Source organism: Rhinopithecus roxellana, chromosome 9, assembly GCF_007565055.1.
Source record: "Rhinopithecus roxellana isolate Shanxi Qingling chromosome 9, ASM756505v1, whole genome shotgun sequence".
In the NCBI taxonomy this organism is placed as follows: domain Eukaryota; kingdom Metazoa; phylum Chordata; class Mammalia; order Primates; family Cercopithecidae; genus Rhinopithecus; species Rhinopithecus roxellana.
The window spans coordinates 107,855,677-107,878,064 of NC_044557.1; the positions used below are offsets into that span (position 1 = coordinate 107,855,677).

The 22,388-nt window shown below is 43.1% G+C and overlaps 1 long non-coding RNA gene across 1 annotated transcript; it reads left to right on the forward strand.

The window, feature by feature from the left end:
* Positions 1-2,702: 2,702 nt before the first annotated feature.
* Positions 2,703-20,968, forward strand: LOC115899734. Its single transcript, XR_004059349.1, has 3 exons — positions 2,703-2,769; positions 17,280-17,356; positions 20,918-20,968. It is a non-coding gene; the product is annotated as an uncharacterized LOC115899734 (long non-coding RNA).
* The last annotated feature ends 1,420 nt before the right edge of the window (positions 20,969-22,388 follow it).

Consider the following 22,388-nt stretch of genomic DNA (forward strand, 5'->3'; position numbering starts at 1 on the left):
TTTCTTTCTGTGGCCATAGTTACCCAACAGCTTCATGTTTTAGAAGCATTGTACCACTTTACTCCCCTAATATTCTTGTGAGGTCACCAAGAGTGTAAGTAGTCTGTACAAGTGAGTGGGTCAAAGGGTCATTTGGAGACTGTCATTAACTCCTGATACATGGTCCCTTCTGTGACCCTGACTGTGATGGGAAGGGTCAGGGAAGGAGTGGTAGATGCATTGACACATCTCGTTGTTCCATACACATGTCCTAAGAACTTACTAGGTACCAGGCACTGTGCTGGACACCAGGATTTCAGCTGTAAAAGTACAGTCAAAGTCCTTACAAACCATAGAAAGGGGCCATCAGGAGCTATGGATGCTCATGACCAGAGCCCGTTACTGTCTGTTGGAGGAGAGGCTGTCAAGAAAGACTTCCTAGAGGAAGTGACACTTGGGATGAGACCAAATAGATGAGATGGGAGTGATGTGGGACCCCCCACAGCAGCTGCCATAGGGGTGTAAGATGGAGAAGACAGTGTGTCCATGGCTGCATCAGACCCAGACTGGGGACTAAGCTACAGTCATGGATGTTCTGGCTGTGCCTCCTGTGCAACGGAATCAGGAGGTCAGCAGCTCAAAGAAATGCGTCTACTCAGGATCTCTGCATTCCCTCTCTCTCCTTCCTGGGCCACTCAGCCACCTCCTGGGAGAGAGAATACAGAAAGCTGATTTCTCCCACCTAATGCTTGAAACGGGAGGGAAGAAGAGAAGGTGACTGCCTGGATCTCTTACTTGGGATGGAGTGTTGTCATGGAAACAACTTTTCACCCTAGGATTTTTGGGGGCTGTCAAGAAGTGACAACCAGAGCTGGGACACTGGCTGGAGAGGCCACGAAAGGCCATGAGAGGTGATTTCCCACCTGCCTTCTTCCTCCAGAGCTTACCACTTGCAGCAGTCTCTTCCACCCCACCCCCAACCCACATACATCCTCTCGTCACATAAACATCTCCTTCAGTGGTACCTACTGACTTTTAGCCTTCTAAACCAGAAAGAAAAACAGTGATGAGTTACCAGTCTACAGCATTTCACCCACATTTATCTCATTTAATACTCTTAACAACCTTGAAATTCATTCATTCATTCCTAGAACAAATATGTATCAAGGACCAACTCTATACCAGGTGTAAGCTTTATTATGCTGTTGTCATCTTATGAATGAGGGTATGGAGCATCAGAAAGGTTAAGTGACTTACCTTGGGTCACACACTGAGTAAATAATAAAGTCAATGAACAGATTATAGAGATCAAGTCGGCTGGGCTAACTTCAAATACTTTTTCCGCTATAGTGGAAAACACTTTTCAAATTAATTGGTCTTTGGATTATTCCATATGGAGTTTTTATGAAAAAAAAAGAATAAATTCTGGGCATGCCAAGCAAACAATGGCTAACTGCTTTCATCAAAGAGTTCATTGGCAAATTGCATTCATTGCCTATCTACCCTATTGGGAACCAAACAAAACAAAAATGTGAAGTCAAGTCCTTTGTCTTTCTTCAATGCCTACTCCTATCACTCTTTCCAACAAAGGCTCTGATACTTACACAGAGGTATAAGCAACAAAAATACCTTGATCAAGACCAGCCTGGCCAACATGGTGAAACTCCATCTTTACTAAAAATACAAAAATCAGCTGGGTGTGGTGACAGGTGCCTATAATCCCAGCTACTCAGGAGGCTGAGGCAGGAGAATCACTTGAACCTGAAAGGCAGAGGTGCAGTGAGCTGAAATCACACCACTGCACTCCAGCCTGGGTGAGAGAGTGAGGCTCCATCTCAAAAAAAAAAAAAAAAAAAAAAAAAAAAAAAAAAAAAAAAAAAAAAACTTTAAATGCTACCCCATCGTGGATGAGAATTGTGAGTATTATGTCCTGCAAGGGTGGGGCTAGAACACTTGCTGCTGTTCCCACAGTGGAGGTCTGCTTTTGCAAACTCAACAACAACGGAAAGCACCTGTTCAGTCTTAGGCATGGTAGAAATTTGTGGGGGAGGGAGAAATGCAGAACCCACAAGCCATGTTGTGTTGGAAGAGAAAATAAAAAGTTTGAAACACCGTGGTGTCATAAAACCAGCCAGAAGAACTGATTTTGGGGATTAAGAGTGACTAAATTGTTGGCCGGACACAGTGGCTCATGCCTGTAATCCCAGCACTTTGGGAGGCTGAGGCGGGTGGATCACGAGATCAGGAGTTCAAGACCAGCCTGACCAACATGGTGAAACCCCGTCTCTCCTAAAAATACAAAAATTAGTCAACTGTGGTGGCACACGCCTGTAGTCCCAGCTACTCAAGAGACTCAAGCAAGAGAATTGCTTGAGCCCGGGAGGCAGAGGCTGCAGTGAGCTGAGATCACGCCACTGCACTCCATCCTGGGCGACAGAGCAAGACTTTGTCTCCAAAAAAAGAGTGACTACATTGTCACATTCGCTTTTTCCTTTTCTAACCCCCTCCATGCATGTGCAAACCCATTAGAAAAGCAACAAGCAGGACTGGTGAAGGAATCAGGGGGAAGGCTTCTCTCATACTCTGTCTCCCATATAGGAGCCTAGTCCCCGAGTTTTAAGTCTTACTGCTGCCACTTTCTGATTGAGTGTCTTTTAGTAATTTATACTCTGAGTCACAATTTTCTCATCTGCAGAATGAGTTTAATAATAGCAGCCTTGCAGAGTCATCATGAGGACCCAGTTTAACCATCTGCATATGAGACAGGAGCAGCCAGCACCATGGAACAAGGTAAGGTTTGGAGGGAAAGAGGCCCTGCTCAGGACATGCCTCTACACACTGAGCTATGTGACCATCAGAAACTCACCACACCTCCAGCCTCATCCACCTCACTTTTCACACGAGAAAAGTAACAAACTTATGCTTTGTTGGAATCAAAGGCGGTAACAAGTAAATGTAATAATGCTGTTAAACTGTCAAGTCCTATTCAGATGAAAAGATACACCATCACCTTTCTCCTAAGCAGGGCATTATTCCTCCATGAATACCTACAATCAAGGTGTTCCCAGGCCCCACGTATGCACTGCCAGTGCCAGTGCTGGGGTATTACAAAGGAGCAGAAGTTGTGGGCCCCTCCCGGCTGGAGAATAACATTAAGGTAACCCTAAGCAGGATGTGAGGACGGTTTAGACTGCACTGTCTTAGTGACTTGCTGGGGTAAGGAGGAGGCACAGGATATGGGAAAGACCTGTAGATGAGGCCATGGAGGAGCTGAGGCTGTGACGGATCCAGGAGAATGAGCATCCTGAGTGTCCCGGCCTGAATGCCTCCAGAGGCAGACAAAGACTGGGCAAAAGGAGTTCGCATGAGAGATGCGCAGATGTTCTCATCAAGCCCAAGGGAGAGTAAGAATGTGAGTCAGGACAGGCAGCAAGGCCCAGAAAGCGTCCATTGTTGTGCAAGTCATCCCTGTTTGCAACTGGGCTCAACCCTGCCGAGGGGCCAGGAAGCTGCGGTGTATATCTACCCATTCCAGTGCCCCATAGAATTGACAGTGCTTCCTGCCAGGAGCTTTCTGACATTCCCTTGGCCGGAGAATGTCCTCAGGCCAAGAGACATAGAGAGCTGAGGACTGCAGGCTGGTAGGCTGAGGGGATACGAATGGGGCACCGGTAGCATCTGCTAGCTTTGGCAGATGGGAGCTAGGGCCACTCCATGCTAAGGGACAGCATGAACAAAAGGAAGAAGATGGGTTCAATGAGGAGCTCGCCACGCTTTGCTCCAGAGGGAGAGAGTATTTGAAATTGGGACTATTGACAGAAATCACCAAATATATGAGGGGCAGCAAGGAAACTCTAAGAGGGTAAAGTGGGCAGCAGTGTGGAGCTGCTGGGCACCACTGATGGTGGGAGGTGTTACAGAGGGAAATGCCTCTTGTTCTGGGGTGATGAGCTTCTTGCAGCACCGGCTGGGGCCTGCAGTTGGACAGTGGTGACTGGATGAGTGGCCAGGCATGGTTCCACTCAATGCTGGTCAATGAACTCTCCCCTGGCTGTTTGCAAAGCTCAGGCCCACAGCTCACTGTGGAACTGGAAGTGCCATAGCACCCACCCTTGCCGCCAAGCCATGCCCCACTTCTGCGGCTAAATGGAGAAAGGACAGAGCCTACATTAGAAACCAGAGACCTGACAAAGTGGGCGGGACAGGAGGCTCCTGGCAAGCAGACAGACAGAACTACAGAATGCCACGAGAGAAAGGAAGGTGGTTGGTCTTTCGGTCAGAAGCGCCGGCTGGACGTGGAACACTGCTACAGTGACTGGCGCAGCCACCACTATGAGCAGCAACTCTCCCAGACCCTCCTTCACCTGCAACTCATCCCAGTGGCTGCTCCTCTTGAATGGCCGGGGCGAGAGGGTTACTGCATGCGATGGGACTGATAAACCGATTCAAATAGCATTAGACTCACTCACCGATACTGTCTCATTGAAACACATTGCTCATTTATTCCCCTTCATCAGCCTTTGAGACACAGTCATTATTTTCCAGATGAGCTAAGGGAAGCCTGGAGAGATCAAGTGACCTGCTCAAGGGTATTTGGCTGCTGGGGGCTGAACCCTCTCATTGCAACCAGGTTCATTTGGCTCCAAGTCCTGTATGCTCTTTATGAAGTCATAGCAAGGCCTGGACTAGGGTGAGAAAGGACAGGTGTCTATGAGGCGGGACTTAAGGAGGCGCTGGCCCTCAGGGGCACGCGAGGGCAGGGTGAGCACCTGAGAGTGAGGGCCTCCTTAAAGTCTGCAGTCCGGGGTCCTTTAGTCCCCTAATCCCAGAGCAGAAGAGAAAGCCTTCAAAGCTAGCTGCTGCCTGAAGAGCCTCAGACTTACTCCCCTGGGGGCAGCAAAGCAGTTTTCTTTACCCGCAGGGCCCTGGAGTGCTGACTGGGAGATGGGGCTGTCAGACTCATGGGGAAGAATAGCACATTTGCTACAAACTCATTCAGCTTAGTTTTACCCTGTGGCTGCCTGTGTAGTATCATTTGTGACACCAGGAATGTGTTCCATACCAACTGAATAGCTTCTCTTCCCATTCATGCCAGTGCCTGGAACTATACAATCATTCATTCATTCATTCATTCATTCATTCATTCATTCGTAGCCTTCCTCTTTATATAGGCTTAGAGAGCCACTACGTGAAGCCAAGCCTTATGTCATGCAGCAGAGATACTGAGGTGAGGCTGAAGAAAACACACGGGTCTCTCCTTTCGTGGACTCCAATGACATGGTAATTCGAAGTCATTCGCAGATTGCTCCCAGCAAGTGGAAAGCAGTGAGAACTCTGAACCAAGCCTTCTCTGGACTTCAGGGAAGTCCCTCTAAGGTGTCTAAACTGGAACTCCACTGCCTCTTGTATGTCTACCCTGCAGTTCCTCCATTTAAGGGTTTCTGGGAACATTAAAATATATAGTGTGAGTGGATTTGGCCCTCTCTGAGCCTGAGAGAGTAGGTGTGCAGTAAAAGTTAAGGCTTGCTAGCTAGGAGTCTTATGGCTCCTTATAGGGCTGAGACTTGACCCTGTGACTCCAGCCTAGGGTTATGTAAGGATGTGGCTGACCTCAGAGGAGTCCACGGGAACTATAGCTGTGCATCCGGAACCCATTTATTTGCTGACACTTCTCATTTCCTTTCAGAACAAACCTACATTCCTAGGCCTATACTTTTCTTGAGAAAATGGGTTTATTATAAGTCACTCGATAAAACACCCTACCATGGCTTCCCAGTACAAACCCTAGTTTCAATTAAGTCTTATTTTCTTGCTTCCTGAACTGATGATCCCCAAATCTATCTATCTGTTCATTAGGATCACCTGAAGACCTATTAAAATGTCCAACGTCCAGGCCACACCCCAGACCAATTAAATCAATTACTGAGGCTAAGATCAATATGTTTTTAAGCTTCCCAGTCGGAATTGGAATTTCAACCGCTGGTCAGTTTCTCCTACGCACACAGGTTGATATGGGCGCGATTGTGGGGCTGGTGTTGCCATCTCTCCCTCCCTCTTAAACTTCTCCTACTAGAGCTACAATACTTGTAGGCCCTTGGATAGCTGTGCTTTTCGAATTCTTACCCTTCCACTGTTCTACCTCTTTTATTCAAGGCAGCCTTTCATACGTGCATTTATTCTTTCATTCACTTACAAGAATATACTGAATATGGATTCTAGGAACTAGGAATGAATTGTTGACCTTGGGCTAGTGTGAGAACATTTGAATGGTTCTTCGTGGTGACCCCCTCCCCTGCCCCCATAAAAGCCTCTCTCCTTCCTTCCAGTCCATTGATGCATGGGCCCAGGCAGTGCCAACCGTTTCCTTGCTTGTAGTCAGTGTCCCGCCTACCAAGTAATGCCTGCCTTCCCCTCCTGTTGGAGGGTGTAGTCATCCGTTTTCACACTGCCAATGAAGACATATCCCAGACTGGGTAATTTATAAAGAAAAAGAGGTTTAATGGACTCACAGTTCCACATGGCTGGGGAGGCCTCACAATCATGGTGGAAGGTAAGGAGGAGCAAAGTCATGTCTTACATGGTGGCAGGCAAGAGAGACAGAGAGCCAAGTGAAAGGGGAAATCCCTTACAAAACCATCAGACCTCGTCAGACTTATTCACTACCATGAGAGCAGTACGGGGGAAACTGCCCCCATGATTCAATTATCTCCACCAGGTCCCTCCCACAGCATATAGGAATTATAAGAGCTACAATTCAAGATGAGATTTGGGTGGGGCACAGCCAAACCATATCAGAGGGTCCAAATGCAACTCTTCTAGAGTTAACTACCAATTCCCAAAACCTCTTGGCTGTTTGTTTCACAGAGATATATTTTTGAGGTCATAGTAAAAAATAATTTTAAAAACATGCCCTGATAAGTCTGGGTTCCTGAAATGGAGGGGGTGAATCCTTCAGCTCTAGTAGCCCTGAATGAGTCCTGTCTTCTGAACTTGACTCCAAGCCTCCCTAACGGCAGCAGTGATTTCCAGTCCTCAAATGACACAGTCAAAACTCTCGCTAGATGCTTGTTGAGTGAAATTTAACAGATCATGTGTTGATTGGAGAAAAGGAGGGAAGAAGAAAGGAGAAGAGAACAGGAGGGGGAGGAAAAGGGAGGAGACAGGGAATAAGCCAGAGAGGAGAGAGACAAAGAGACACAGATTGCAACCGATATTGAGATCCTACCAGTCCTGCCCATGGCCTTGTGGAGGACAGAGGAATGGGGCATCTGAGCTCACACTGCCAATTTGAACTGTTCTGCCCTAGCCTCCCTCCCTACCCACTTGAGAGCATTGGGAAGCTGCCCCATGAAGGCTTTATACAAAGCAACACCATAGTAACTGTTTTCTCCACTAAAAGATGCCTATGCAGTGAAGCTCTGCACTTTTGTCTGCCGTCTCAGCAACTGGGAGAGTCTTCCACTCTCTCCAGCAAACCACTCGCCGGCCACCGAATGACTGTATCTCATATTGTCACGACTGTCATTACCAGCATTAGTATTTTCTTTGTTCTTTCGCACTTCCCTGGCTCTGCTGGTCTAAAATGGGCTTTCCGTGACTTTAATTGGCTACCATCAGCATTGAGCTCAGTGAGGCAGTCACAGAGTTCATTTGACTAAGGCACAAGGAGAGACGAAGTCTGAACAACTTGCTCAGGGTCTCCACTCCAGAGTCCTGCAGATGAGGGCTCACACTCCCTAAGTTTACTATCCTTTCCTCAACCCCCATCTTGTCCTTCCCCAAGGGGGAAATCTCCTCTACAGTTATCACACTAGGTGAAATTATACCTCCTTGAATTGTAAGCCCAGGCATCTGTGTGTCAAAGCAGAGAGGAAATCTCTGTGTCTTGGAGGGGTGTGAGGGGCTGGCCTGGGTGAGCAGATGGACAGAACTGAGCTGCCAGTTTCCATGTCAACAATGGCAAGTCCATGAGGAATTTCTGTAGAATTAGATATATTGCTGGACGTGAATAATTAAGGATTCTGATGTGGTCAGGTAGATTAATGTCCCTCTGAAAGCTCCGGATCAATGTTGGAAGGGAAAAAAATTAAAGACATGCATAATTTAAAAAAAACCATCAGAAACTTTGCTTGACATGATGACATTACTGATTTTTTTATGATCTTCTCAAATATACTCTATAACCGTTATTAATTTAGTATCGTTAATAGCTCATCCTTCAAATGTCAGGCAAGAGCCAAAGCTGAACAACAGAACTATTTAGGGCTGGAAAACGTCCAGGGAGGAGAGGCGGAAAGCTCTAGGAACACGAGGCCCTGGGCTGCCTCCAGCTTCCCGAGAAACTCCCAGCCCAGCTCTCTGTTGCTGTGACTTCTCCTTCTTGGGCTACTTTGTTTATGGTTCACAAAGATGGCCAACTCTGCCCCATTCACTAGGCATCTGCCACCTTGGCTTGCCTGGCCTTATGCACAGAGTAATGCCAGGGATCCAGTGTGGGAGAATGTTGAGGTGCTCCAATAAGTCTCTCCTCTGAAATAAAGACCTCTTGATGGTGCCCGATACCCAAGTGCTCATGATCAGGTGCGGCATCATGTTGGGTTAAGTATCACCTTCTCATAGCCAGATGTCTCTGAAAATGCAGGTGCTTCTGCAGAGGACAGTATACTAATACAATATACTAATATTATTTGTAAGGAATGTTTACAGGATGCTTACTATGTACCAGGCACTGTTCTAAGTACTTTACATGCATTATCGCATTTAATCCTCATAGCAACCAAGAATATTATTACTTCCAATGTTATGTATAGAAAAATAGATTTAAAGATACTAAGTAACTTAACTGGGGTCACACAGCTAGTAAGTGTTGGAGCTAGAACTCAAACTGGGTCTGACACCAGCAGCTGCATCTTTAGCCACTTTGTTACATCTGTCATCCTGGTAGATTCCTGATGTATTAATCAAGTGACACTGGATTTATCCACAAAGAAGAAAGCACCTTGCTCTTCCAGAAAGAAGGGGAGCTAAAAGTGGTGAAGTTGTGAGTGGGTAAGGAACAAGTTACTGGACAGAGGTGAAAGAAACATTTTCCCCAGCAACAGTCTCATCTCCTCTAAACGACTCTGGAGGGGAGGGGCTCACGTGTCACCCCACTGGGCCCCTGAAGTGGCTCAGAAGACCCAGCCTCCTGGATGATTCTTAGTAAGAAAGGTTGGAAGCATATGTTCTTCAAAGACTAGAGGAGACTGAAAAGTCCCCCAAAATTCCAAACCTTTCAACCTAGAGTAGACTTGACCCTAGAGAGCCAAGGTGGGGCATGCCAGGAACAGATTTCTTAAGGGACAGCAGCTTGGGAAACAGAGCTAGCTTGAAATCAGAAGCCTTAGATTGAGGCATTGATGTTGGACAAGCTTGCTTGCTCTCTCTCCCTCCCTCTCTCCCTCAGATTTTGCATCATAAAGTGAGAGTATGGCCCTGAAGGCTTCTACCAAGCCTGTGTTCCTGTGACATGGAGTTTTCCTTAAAAGGACAAAGCATGACCATATCCCCAGGAAGCCTGGACCCTCAGGAGCCAGGGTGCAGAGATGTCTGAGAGAGAGCATAGTAGGAAGGTAGTGTCCTCACCATCGGGCCCTCAGCATGACTTGCCTCGCACAGTGGGATACCCAGCAGATTCTCCAAGGACCTCATAGTGCTGTGTTCTTATTTCTTTAAGGACTGTCTTTTCTTAGACAGTCCTTAAAAGAAAGGAAGGGATGGCTACTCCTACATTGAGCCAAAATACAGATTTAATTTATCTGCTCAGTTCAATTGCTCAGGAAAAGCAAATCCAGAGTTGTTTGACTGCTCTAATGAGTCTTCAGTATAAATGAGCGAGCGGGGTTGCCCATGTAGACACAGGCTGAACCAGCAGAGCACAGTTTGCTCAGCTGCCTGCAAAGGTGGCTGGATGTCTCCACAAATCACAGTGTACCTGTGCACATACACACACACAGGCACAGTTTCTTACTATTAAATTAGCCAAGTTGGATCTCAGCAGTGGGAAATCTGCATTTTAATACTGAATCAGTAATTAGTAGCCTAGACACTTAGTTCACTTTCCTTTGATTGGCTTTACGTAGATACAGAATGGACAGAGGTGTCCTTTCTTCCAACCAGCAAGCTGTCTCTCCCTCACCACCCCTCCTGCCCACCTCCTGAGAGTGAATATGTTCCTATCTCATTTGCATCCTATTATTAGTGCATTGAAGCTATAGTCACGTACAACCTCTTTATATTCACTTGAAAATTAAATTACAAAAGTTTTTCTACGTTGCAATTTATGTTCTGGTTGGAGCCGATTGTTTTTTGTATTCCGGCAAATATCACGGTCTCCAGGACTTAATGAATTCATAAGCATTGATTCCTAGGGGGAATAGTGTACATAGTATATTGGAAAATAGAGAAGCTCAGCCTAATGTCAAAATATTTTACTTTCTCCCACCCAAGCCTTACATACACTTGGGAAATTCTTGTGGACGCCAGGCAGCTTATGTCTGCAGGCACCTGTCAATACTGCCTGCTATACTGAGGGGTGCCTGCAAAAAGCTATGCCTTCTGAATATATCAAGCAATGGATGTTATAGAATCTAGATGTTTTTATGCAATCTGTTATTTTAGGACAAACCAATAATCAGCCTCAACCCCTACCTTGGCCACTCCCCAGTTCCTAAAAGCCACAGCCACTGCCTCCGTCCATGATGGAAGTCACACACTTGTAGCCGACTGACATATTTTGTATGTATTTTATGACTTTTTTTTCTTAAAAGCCAACATTTAAATATTTAGAGATTTCACCTAAAAATCCAAATTTTGACCTTCTTAAAAACGTCTGAAGTTCTGACAGCATTGAGTTCAGTGTGATGGCAGTCTAGAGGTGTGGAGTAACAGCAGTCAGCTTCCTTTAAACAGTATATGTCAGGAGACAGACTCTACAATTTGATCCTCACCACTTGTGGATAGCGGCCCAACAGGATTTGCCATTTTTTCAGAGAACGTGTATGCTTTTGTCTGCACAATCTCTATTAAAAGTGGGAAAACAAAAATAGACCCAGAAAGCAAAGATCTCAATCCAGGGGCAAGAATATATATTTTTGAAGGAAGTGAAACAAAGTTGCTGCTTAATTTCCAAATAGAGTACTCAGGAATTTTTCCTGAACCTAGCTTACTTTACGTAAGGATGTCCTAGTCATTGTTTTATTACTTGCCTGGCCCCTGGAGACATTTGAATTTTAGACCCCTTGACCTTGGTGGTTTTTAGGGAAACCCTGTATCAGGCAGACCCTTTCAAGCTGACATAGCTCCCCATCTAGGGGTCTCAGTGTCAGCCACCCTTCCAGACCCCAGAGCCTCTGCCCTACTCCTTTGATGCTCTCAGGCTGCTATGGCACTTCCACCTCCCTAAGTCCAGACGCACCAGTGCTTGACATCAGGCTGAGATCTGGGCCTCCGCTGTCTGTAACGACTTGTCTGCCTCGTCCCTGAGTCCCTTGGTGTGAAATAATAAGAAATATATGTATATATTGGTCCCTGTCCAGTTCTTGACATATAGCTCCTAAAACTCTTATGGGTAGGGAAACTGGGAGATATTTTATTCTCATATTTGGCCTTTGGTCCCACATCCTGACACAGAGCTCCTAAGACCTTTGTAATTTCCCGAGAGACAGGAGCATCTAACACAGAGCCCCTGCATCCCTCGGAATTTCCTGGGTGATAGGAACATCTCTCGTTTTAATGAGGTGACTTCTGGTGGGTTCCTGGATAGCTTTGGGAACCAGCCATGTGATTAGAGGGTTGGAACTTTCGGTCCCACACCTCCAACCTCTGGGGAGGGAAGAAGGGCTGAATGTTGAATTGCTCACCAATGGCCAATGATTTACGCAATCATGCTTACATAATAAAGCCTCCATCAAAAACTAAAAGAACAAAGTTCAGACAGCTTCTGGATTGCTGAATGCATGGAAGTTCCTAGAGGGTGGCACCCTTTGGATAGCTCCAAGGTGTGCAGGGAACTATCCACGTATCCATGGAAGCTCCATGCCCCCTCTCCCCTACCTCGCCCTGTGCATCTCTTCCATCTGACAGTCCATCTGTATCCTTTGTGATATCCTTTATAATAAATGAGTACACAGAAGTAAGGTGTTTGTTTACATTCTGTGAGCTATCCTAGCAAATTAATTGAACCTAAAGAGGAGAACTCTGATTTATAGCTGGTCAAACGGGGACTCACAACAGGCATGTGAAGTGGAGACAGTCTTGTGGAATTGAGCCCTTAACTTGTGGGAATGGATGCTGACTCCTGGTAGATAGTGTTAGAATTGGGCTTTTAGGACACCCACTTGAGGTCTATTGGAGAACTGCTTGGTAAACCCTGACACATCTGGTATCAGACTTGAAGTATTGTTTCCAGTGTTGAGTGCAAGAGTAGGAAAAATAGTTTAGTTATTCCTATCTCTTTCATTTGGTGACACCCTTAGATTGGTACTCATCACTTCCTCTTGGATTCAAAACCCTGCATTCTTGTCTCCTGGGTCATTACGGAGCTAATATTGCACATCTAACCTCTTAGCCTGTCCTAGTTCACTGTGCCTCCATTCCTCTACCTGTTGGGCATTGCCAAAAAATTACGTAAGGCAGAAATTCAGTGAGGGAAAGAAGGGCAATGTCCTGGAGACAGAAGGAAGCATCAAAGTCAAACCAGAGAGGCAAAGTTACTGGTATGGAGACTCTCCCAGGTAACCTGCAGAGCTCAGACTTCCTGCCTCTCTTTATGGTGCTCTCTCCATTATCTGGCATCCATCTGTGCTCATGTGGACAATATTTGTGCATAAGCATTTTTAACAAGACCATCTGCTGCCCTTGAAACTCACATCACAGGGCCCATGCTGTAGGAAAGGCTCTTTAGCTAGCAATGATGGTGTCCAGGACAATTCTATGTTTTACCATACTTGGAGCCATTGAGAGGGACTTGCAGGACTGACCCATCTCATCTTTCTTTGCATTTTTCAAGAAATTGATGGGTAATCTAAAAGGTGTATGTTTACAGACCTGCAGTTATAGTATCAGAGTTTCCTCTATGTGGTGGAGATTATGGGTCTGAGACCTGAAAAGAAGTGATCCACTGAAAGGATTGGTTGTCTCAACTCCTGGTGCTGACTCAGAGAGGAGCCTCTGGGCTGACTTAACCTCTTTGCTGTGCACTCTCATTCTGTCTCCACCTAAACAACATGGTAGACATCAGCAGTACTTCCCATAATTCCTGAACAGGAGGCTGTGTGCAACAGAGTTATCATAGGATATTCTGAGAAATAAACCTGTCAAGGCATAATTGCTCACTCATCTTAGCCCCATGCATCGTGGAAAAGAACACGTGCCAGAATTGGGAGTTTCTTTTTCTTCTTGTCTAGCACCATCTTGTCAGAAGCAGCAATTCCAGAGACAAAACCTGGGGAGATTTCAGCACCACTGGGTGTGCCTTCTGAACAGCAGGAGTGGGCTTCCAGCCGGAGCCCAGATGAAGGTTAACTACAGGACAATTTACCAGTAAGTGGGAGTGGTATTAGCAATTACATTCTGGCTGAGAGTGACTAACTGCTTCCGCCTGGGAAAGCAGATCCGGCCCCAAAGGAAGGTGAAGGTCATCCCTGCTCCAGGGTCAGAGCTACAGGTACGGCTGCTCCACAATGCCACACATGGTTCTTGCTGCAAGGTCTTTTGCAAAGAACACTGACTGCCTACATCTCTTGTCTGGGATGCAGTTCTCTTTCTCCCCATTCTCCTAGTTTTGTTTTGTTTGCTTTTCCTGATTTCTAACATCTGACCTTGTCTGTGCTACCTTCTGCATCTCTCTTTGTCTTACTGAGTCCCCTGGCATATTTCCTCCCTCCTATCTGTTATGGACATGTGAACTAGTGCTGGCCAATAAGGTAGAAGTGAGTATCTCCAGGCTGTACTTCCTGTAAGTCTGTTGTATTATATATGTACCTATCAATATATTTGTATATACAAATAGGTATACAACAGCTGACTCAGCTGACACATAACTTTTGCCTTATTCTTACCCCTTCTTCCTGACCAGAATGGACAAGAGATTCCCAAGGATGCAGCATTCATATTCTGGCCTCCAAAGAGAGACACACGAAAAGGATGCCAGGGCAGAATAATAAAAGGAGCCAGGCACCTACAGGGCATTATGGACTGTTCAGTCAGTCCTGGACTTTCACCTGAGATTTACTGTAAAGTGAAAAAAATAGCCTCTATCTTGTTAAGCTACTGCTGTTGGCTTTCTGTTATTTGCAGCTAAACTCAGTCCTAACAGATACATAAATCCTTTTCATTTTTCCAAAGGGTCTTCAGAAATACTGCCTTGGGTATCTAACTATTACTGACTGAATCGTGCCCCTCTAGAATTCATATGTTCAAGTCCTAACCCCTGATAAGGGAATGTGACCATGTTTGGATATAGGGTCTTTAGAAAGGAAATTACATTGAAATGAGCTCATGAGGGTGGTTCCTAATCCAGTGTGATTGGTGTACTTATGAAATGAGGAAACTGGAGCACAGACACATCCAGAGAGGGAAAAGGATATAAAGAGACATAGGGAAAAGATAGTCCCTCAGAAGAAACCAACCCTGCCAACACCTTGATCTCTGACTTCCAGCCTCCAGAATCACAAGGAAGGTAAACTTCTGTTGTTTAAGCCACACCATCCATTGTAGCTTATTATGGTAGCCCTGACAAACTAACATAAAGACCTATATTTCCTGACCATGGGGATCCTCCATGGTCAGGAAGCAGCTTAGCAGTTGGACCACCTGTGTTAAAAATGCCTGAGATTCCTGTTAAAAAATAGGGTAGAGTTCAGGAATCTTTATTTTAACCAGTTTCTCTGCTGATTCTTAAGTGCTCTATAGTTTGAGAATCACTAGTTTAGTTCTTTAAGGTCTTACAGAACACAAATGAGACAGAGGAGAAGTTGACAGTCCAGTGACAGGCTGGAGAATAAGAAGTATTTGAGGGACAGACAAAGACTGACCTGAGACCAGGAGAGACAGACACTTCAGAGGAACAATATGAGCTAAGACTCCAAGGTGGGAAAGAAAGAGGTATGTTTGGTGGCAATGATAATAATGATAGTAATCTCAACTAGCATCTTCATGATGTCTTATAACTTACATAGCAATTTTAATTATATTATCTAATTTAAATCTTCAACTGTAAGGTGAGATTTATAGGTAAGGATTACAGGTGGAGATTACCAGTGAAGTTGCAGGTCACCTCAACCCTGTGAGGAAGTTAATATTTTATTATCTGAAACAGTATATGCTAGTTGTCAAGGTCTCCATGGTTTTTTGGGGACAACCAGGAAGCCCTGATGTGAGCACGACTCCACTTCATGCTGCAAGTAGCCAGAAGCCATGATCCCCTAAAGCACTGCAGCTCTGCCTGCCTTGACAATGGAATAGGGAACATAATAAAATAATCCTATAAAATGATCTCTTGAGAGAGTGATTGGCTAGAGGGAAGATAGGAAACAAAGGAAGAGAGTAGCTTCCTCTCTTGCACTTGTGTATTTTGGACCTACTTTTAAAGGGTCTATAGTGAAGAGAGCCCATCAAGCAGGTGGTCTGATGAAAAGAGATGGGAAGGAGGCTCCAGGACTTATCACTCATTCTACCCTATTAAGGAGGTACCCTCTTTTCTTACCACCTTCAAACAAGCCCACTTGGGAATTTGGGGGTAAAGCAGGACTTCAGCTTAGGGACAAGCATTCTTCCCTTGCAGGTATGTACAACAGTAAAAAGGCAACTGGGGAATGATGATTGAGCACGAGGCATCCTTGTCACTGTGCTGAAGCCATGGCATTTGGACAGAATAGACCCCAACACTGCTCAAGGGATAAGTCTACTTGTCTTTCTGTTTGTCCATCTATATATCTATTCTTGCTCCTTACTGTAAGTATTTGATGTTGTGTATAAAATGCCCACAATACAAAAGAATGAAATAAATACTCAAGGGAGTTATTAAGGAGACTATGAGAGAAAATATGGCAATAAAAATAAAGGAAAAACTAACATACACACCATTGAATGCAGACCATTAGATCTGGTACTGTGGCAATTGAGTGCTTCAAAATGTGACTCTGGGTTTTCCAACAGCCAAAACAAAGACAGGATAAAACACATGGTTGCAAGAAGCAAACTGCCTATAATAGGAAGAAATTTTATTAAAGAATGCCAGTTGTAAGCAGAAAAGCAGAACTCAGCTCTTCCTGATGATGAGGCCCAAGAGGAATTTCTCCCATGAGTCCTCATGAAGAGGACACCATGCTCTAGAGGAAAACATTCTTAGCAAAATCCCCACGATGACATTTGTTAGACTATTAATCTGAGCCTCTCAATGGCACAATGCCAAAGCATAGTACAGGAGAGGCAAAGCGGCCTGCATGGGAAGTATGGTGATGGTGTTTTGAAAAAGGGTAACATTTACAGTTCCTAGAGCTGAGAGTCTTAACTTTGAGAGGCTATATGCCCTTGGAGACTCTTTTAAAAAGTTTATAACCTGTACAGATAAACATGTATATGCATGAACTATAAAACTTTATATATAATTTCAGAGGGAGGTTACGGACAACTCACACTCCAGAAGAAGACCATTTATGGTGCATGAGTTAAGAGGCACTGAAGGCCGGGCGCGGTGGCTCAAGCCTGTAATCCCAGCACTTTGGGAGGCCGAGATGGGCGGATCATGAGGTCAGGAGATCGAGACCATCCTGGCTAACACGGTGAAACCCCGTCTCTACTAAAAAATACAAAAAAAAAACTAGCCGGGCGTGGTGGCGGGCGCCTGTAGTCCCAGCTACTCAGGAGGCTGAGGCAGGAGAATGGCGTGAACCCAGGAGGCGGAGCTTGCAGTGAGCTGAGATCCAGCCACTGCACTCCAGCCTGGGCGACAGAGCAAAACTCCGTCTCAAAAAAAAAAAAAAAAAAAAAAAGAGGCACTGAAAAACGAGGACTGCCTAAAAAGATGATGCCAGGAAGAAAATGTTGCTGGATTGATAGATTTGATCCCATATTTCCTGACACTATTTTATGTATTCCTAACAAAGTTTTTCTTTGAAAATTCACTTACCTAAATGGAATTTCCCTCTGATACAACAGCAGTGATAAAATATATATCTGGGATTTCCATGGACTAGACATACTTTTCCTTATTCCTCCCACAAAGTAACTAAAAATCCTGCATGTTATATATAAAACAGATATAAGAAAACTCTGAAAAATGAAGAAAAGAAGGGAAACTGGCTGGGGACTTCAGAACCTAAGGAACAACATGGGGGTAAGTTTCGTGAATTTCCTTTCTGCTTTGTACACTCCTATTTGGAACTGAAAAACCAGCAACCCAGAAATACCAATAGGTAGGCGAGGATTAAACAAAAGTCTTCTTTTTCTAGCCAAACAAGTAGGAAAAGAACAACCTAGAAAGACATAAAACTTTTAGACAATAACTGCTCTACTTCAGTCAAACACTACAGAAAAGACTGTAATCCCACCTCCACCCATGCCAGCAAAAGTAGAGTAGGGAGCCTAGACTTACAGTCTTGTTTGGTAAAGTGAGGAGCCCCAGCTTTTTGCTGGGGTAGTAGCAGAGAAGAGCAAGTAGGGGGCCTGAACATCAACTCAGCATTACCTACCAGGGGATAGTAAGCCACACTCTGCTGCCCACTTAGTGTCAGTATAGAATACAGAAGGAATAGTAATCAGTTGCTCAAACCCCTCCCAACCAGAGACTTATCAGTGGAGGCCTAGCAGGGAGCAGAACTCCCATCTCTGTAACAAGAACCACACTCCTTGGGTGTAGCAAAAGAATCCAAGTTGCAAACCTGGACTTTTATTTGTAGTCAGCAGCAGCAAGTTGGCACAACCGCTTCTCTGCCTGGATGGTATTAAAGAAAGCTGGCTAAAATAGGACATTTAAACAAAATTCATAGTCTCATAACCCAAAATATCCAGGTTTCAATAGAAAATTACTTGTCATACCAATAATCAGGAAAACCTCAAACTAAATGGAAAAGGCAACCAATAGATGCCAACAGCAAATGTGGCAGAGAAGTTAGAATTATCTGACAATGATGTTAAAGCAGCCATCATAAAGATACTCAAATAAGCAATCATGAGCCCACTGGAAATGAAATTTACATAGAATGTCTCAGTAAAGAAATAGGAGCTATCAAAGAGAACCAAATTGAAATTTCAGAAATGCAAAATACAATAATTAAAATAAGCTTAATAAATGGGCTCAGAAGAATGAAAGAGTCCAAGGAAGGAATTCATGAAATGAAAGATAAAACAACAGAAATCAACTAAAAATTAGCCAGGCATGGTGGTGTGCACCTGTAATCCAAGCTACGTGGGAGGCTGAGGCAGAATTGTTTGAACCCAGGAGGTGGAGGTTGCAGTGAGCTGAGATTGCACCACTACACTCCAGCCTAGGTGACAGAGCAAGACTCTGTCTCACAAAAAAAAAAAAAAAAAAAAAAAAAAAAAGAAATCACCCAATCTTAACAACAAAGAAAAAAAGTATACTGGAAGAAAAAATCTAAGAAGCAAACAAAAAACCTACAGATACTCAGGAACTTGTGGGACTATAGCAAAAATCTACATTTATGTAGGGAGGAAGAAAACATGGTAAGCAAAAAATATATATATGTATTTATATATGGGCAAATACAATACAGTTTCATTTTCTTCTTGAGTTTTCTAAACTATATTTGATTGTTGAATGAAAAATTACAATACCATCTGAAGTAGTTCTAAATGTAGAGAAAATATTTAAATTATATTACAAACAAGGGAGGGTACCAGGATATAAAGAGAGATAAAGCTCTCTCATTTGAACTGATAAAATGATTCAAGTAGACTGAGAAAAGTCTATTTAACTTATTACCTAAGACAACCTCCAAAGAGCCCATACATTTAAAAGCACCACAGATAAATGAAAAATGAATTCCATAAAATGTTCAATTAACACACAAGATGACAAGAAAAACAAAACAGGGAAATATAAACAAGGAACACAAGAAGAAAACATAGAATAGAAGCAAAAATGCAGGCTTGAGCCCTAGCATATAATTAATTACATTACATGTAAGTGATCTAAATATACCGGTTAAAAGAGATTGGTAAAATATATTAAAACATGACCCAACTATAGACTACCTATAAAATTTACTTCAAAAATAACTACATAAATAAGTAGAATGGAAAAGGATGGAAAAAGACATATCGTGAAAGCATTAACCAACAGAAGCAAAGGATGACTATATTAATATCCAATGAAATAGGATTCAGAGCAAAGAAAATTACCAGAGTCTAATATATATAATAATAAAAGGGTCAAACCTGCAAGAAGACATATCAATCCTACATGCGTATGCACCAACAACAGAGGTGTAAAATATGTGAAGCAACAACTTGCACAATTAAAAGTTGAACTAGTAAACCCACAATTATAGTTTGAGACTTCAATGCTCCTCTTTTAACAAATGATTTAAAAACTAGACAGAAAATCAGCAAGGATATAAAAGAAGTCAACGATGTCATCAACCAACAGAATGTAATCAACATTTATAACATTCTACCCAACAACAGTAGAATATGCATTCTTTTAAAGTTCTAATGGAATACACACCAATGTAAATCATATCCTGGGCTGTAAGACAAACTTCAACAAATTTTAAGTATTGAGATTGTAAATAGTACCTTCTGCTACAATGGAATCAAACTAGAAATCCATAGTAAAATTATAACCAGAAAATTTCCAAACACTTGGAAACTAAACAGTGCACCTAACAATTTTTATTTTATTGTGTTTTTTGGTAATTTTTTATTTTTCATTTTTGTGGGTACCTAGTAAATGTATATATTTGAAGGGTACATGAGATATTTTGATACAAGTATGTGATGCATAATAATCACATCATGGAAAATGGGGTATCCATCCTTTCAAGCATTTATCCTTTCTGTTACAAACAATCCAATTATACTTTGTTATTTTAAAATGTACAATTAAATTACTGACTGTAGTCACCCTGCTGAGCTATCAAATACTGGGCCTATTCATTCGTTCTGTTTTTTGTGTGTGTGCCCACTAACCATTCCTACCTCCCCACCACCCCAAACTCCCCTTCCCAGCCTCTGTTAACTATCATTCTGCTCTCTATCTCTGTAAGTTCAACTGTTTTGATTTTGATTCCACAAATAAGTGAGAACATGCAATGTTTGCCTTTCTGTGCCTCGCTTATTTTACTTAACATAATGACCTCCAGTTCCATCCATGTTGTTGCAAATGATTGAATCTTATTCTTTATTATGGCTGAATAGTACTCCACTGTGTATATGTACCAGATTTTCTTTCTCTGTTTATCTGTTGATGGACACTTAAGCCAGTTCCAAATCTTAGCTATTGTGAACAGTGATGCAACAAACATGGAAGTGCAGGTATCTCTTCAATATGTGTATTTTCTTCCTTTTGAGTACAAACCCAGCACTGGGATTGCTGGATTGCATGGTAGCTCTATTTCTAGCTTTTTAAGGGACCTCCAAACTGTTCTCCATAGTGGTTATACTAATTGACATTCCCACCAACAGTGTACAAGGGGTCTTCTCTCTCCACATCCTCGCCAGCATTTGTTATTGCTTGTCTTTTGGATATAAGCCATTTTAACTAGGGTGAGATGATATCTCATATTATAATTTTGATTTGCATTTCTCTGATGATCAGTGATGTTGAGCACCTTTTCATATGCCTGTTTGCCATCTGTATGTCTTTTTTTGAGAAATGTCCATTCAAATCTTTTGCCAATTTTTTTGATCTAATCATTTGATTTTTTTCCTACAGAATTGTTTGAGCTCCTTATATATTCTGGCTATGAATCCCTCATCAGATGGGTAGGTTGCCAATATTTTCCCTCATTCTGTAGGTTGTCTCTTCACTTTGTTGACTGTTTCCTTTGCTGTGCAGAAGCTTTGTCTTGAGACAGAGTCTGTGTCACCAGGCTGGAGTACAGTGGCACGATCTTGGCTCACTGCAACTTCCGCCTTTTGGGTTCAAGCGATTCCCCTGCCTCAGCCTCCCGAGTAGCTGGGACAACAGGCACACACCACCACACCCGACTCTTTTTTTTTTTTTTTTTTTGTATTTTAGTAGAGACAGGGTCTATGTTGGCCAGGTGGTCTCGATCTGCTGACCTTGTGTTCCCCCCACCTCAGCCTCCCAAAGTGCTGGGATTACAGGCGTGAGTCACCGCACCCGGTCCTGTGCAGAACCTTTTTGACTTGATATGATCCCATTTGTCCATTTTTGCTTTCGTTGCCTGTGCTTATGGGGTATTACTCAAGAAATTATTGCCCACACTGATGTCCTGGAGAGTGTCCCCAGTGTTTTCTTGTGGTAGTTTCATAGTTTGGGGTCTTAGATTTAATTATTTAATCCATTTTGATTTGATTTTTATATACGGCAAGAGATAGGCATCTAGTTTCATTCTTCTGTATGTAGATATCCAATTTTTCCAGCACTGTTTATTAAGAGGCTATCTTTTCCCCAGAGTATGTTCTTGGCACCTAGGTGTGCGGATTTATTTCTGGATTTTCTATTCTGTTCCATTGGTCCAGTACCATGCTGTTTGGATTACTATAGCTCTGTAGTACAATTTGAAGTCAGGTAATGTGATTCCTCCGGTTTTCTAAACAATGCACTTTTAAGTAACCCATGAGTCAAAGAGGAACTGTCACATGAAATTGAAAAAATATATTGAGCTAAATGAAAATCAAAATACAACATGCCAAAACTTTTGGTACATAACTAAAGCAGTTCTGAAAAGGAAATTTATAGTACTAAATATATATATTGGGAAAGAGGAAAGCTCTCAAATCTATCATTTAAGCTCCCACCATAAGAACTTAGAAAAGGAAGAGCAAAAGAAATCCAAAGCAAGCAGAAGAAAATGAAATAACAAAGAGTAGAAATCAATAAAAACAGAAAAAAATTTAAAAAATCAATAAAACAAAGAAGTGATTCTTTGACAAAATGAGTAACATCGACAAACCTCTAGCTAGACTGACAAAGAAAACAGAGTGAAGACTCAAAGTGTCAATGTCAGGAGTGAAACATGGGCTATCATTATAGACTCTGCAGACCTCAGAAAATAATACAGAAATACTGTGGCCAACTCTACACACATTAATTTGATAATTTAGATGAAACTGACTCCTGTAAAAAACCACAAATTACCACTACTCATCTAATATGAAACAGGAAATTTGAATATCCTGTAACTATTAAATAAATCAAATTCATAGTTTAAAAACTC